The sequence below is a fragment of the Otolemur garnettii genome, unplaced genomic scaffold (genome assembly GCF_000181295.1).
Source record: "Otolemur garnettii isolate 467f Iridium unplaced genomic scaffold, OtoGar3 scaffold00179, whole genome shotgun sequence".
NCBI lineage: Eukaryota > Metazoa > Chordata > Mammalia > Primates > Galagidae > Otolemur > Otolemur garnettii.
In genome coordinates, this window is record NW_003852574.1 from 1,563,811 (window position 1) to 1,565,541 (window position 1,731).

Here is a 1,731-nt window from a genome sequence, read left to right on the forward strand (position 1 = left end):
AATCCACCTAAGCCTAAGAGCTGGAGGATGCTGTGAGCTGTGATGTCACAGCACTCTACCAAGGGGCGACAAAGTGAGACTCTGTCTCTAAAAAAAAAAAAGAGAGAGAGAGAGACAGAGTCTCACTTTTATTGCTCTCAGTAGAATGCTGTGAAGTCATAGCTCACAGCAACCTCCAACTCCTGGGCTTAGGCAATTCTTTTGCCTCGGCCTCTCGAGTAGCTGGGACTACAGGCACCCACAACGCTCAGCTTTTTTTGTTGTTGTTGCAGTTTGGCTGGGGCTGGGTTCAAACCAGCCACCCTCGGTATATGGGGCTGGCACCCTATCCACTGAGCCACGGTGTGGCCCTAAAATTTTTGAGACGTAGTTTCACTTTGTCAGCATAGGCTAGATGACAATGATGTTATCATAGCTCATATAACCTCAAACTCCAGGACTCAAGCAATCCTTCCGCCTCAATCTTCCAAGTAGCTGAGACTACAGACACACACTACCACTCCTATCTAATTTTTCCTATTTCTAGCAGAGAAGGAGTCTCTCTCTTGCTCAGGCTGATTTCAAACTCCTGAGCTCAAATGATCCTCCTGCCTTGGCCTAACACAGCTCTATGATTATAAACATGAGCCAATGTGCCCAGACTAAACTGAATTTTTATAGCTTGGCTTAGGACACAAACCATTTAAATATTGCTACCACAGAATATAGCATTCTGACCAACAAGTTACAAATGACTTCTGGGAAATTCCAGCTCAGAGGTGGGCAATGAGAAGAATATTTAAGACAACTGTGGACCAGGTATAACAGGTCACACTTGTAATTTCACGAATTTAGGGGGCCAAGGCAGGAATATACCTAGAAGCCAGGAGTTTAAGACCAATCTGGGCAACAGACAATAGAACCTCTGTAAGTTGACCACCCAAGGGACCATATACCCAACTGGTCAACATATGGAGGTGGTCAACGTAAGGAAATAGGCCTACTGTACTGATATACACATGTGGTGCATGTCTGGTCTATGAAAATTAGGTCAAATTAAGAAGGCAGTCAATATATGAGACGGTCAACTGTGAAAGTTCTACTATATACATATTATACTACTATATACTATACACATACACTATATACTTATCTCTCCACAAAAATAAAAAATTAGCCAGACATGGCGGCACATGCCTGTAGTCCCAGCTACTTGCCAGGCTGAGGTGGGAAGATCAATTGAGCCTAGGTCTATGAAGCTGCAAGGTATGATAGTGCCACTGAACTCCAGCCTAGGTAGCAGGAAGAATCTCTGATTTTTGCATTTTTATTTTTAAAGAGAAGAGCAGGCTTGGAGCGGTGGCTCATGCCTATAATCTTAGCACTTTGTGAGGCCAAAATGGGTAGATTGCCTGAGCTCAGGAATTCAAGACCAGCCTGAGCAAGAGCGAGACACCTGTCTCTAAACATAGCCAGGCCCTGTGGCGGGCACTTGTAGTCCCAGCTACTTGGGAGGCTAAGTAAGAGAATCACTTGAGCCCAAGAATTTGAAGTTGCTGTGAGCTGTGATGCTACCGCACTCTAATAAGGGTGACAAAGTGAGACTATATCTCAAAAAAAAAAAAAGGCTCTGCACCCGTAGCACAGTGGTTACAGCACTAGCCACATACACAGAGGTTTGAACCCAGCCTAAACAATGACAACTGCAACAAAAAATAGCCAGGTGGGGTGGCAGGCACCTATAGTCCCAGC

The 1,731-nt window shown here is 44.8% G+C and overlaps 1 protein-coding gene across 1 annotated transcript in view; it reads right to left on the reverse strand.

Moving 5' to 3' along the window:
- The window catches only part of USP4 (ubiquitin specific peptidase 4), an 83,953-nt gene that overhangs the window by 37,410 nt on the left and 44,812 nt on the right, over positions 1–1,731 (reverse strand). The gene's annotated exons all lie outside the window — the stretch shown is intronic.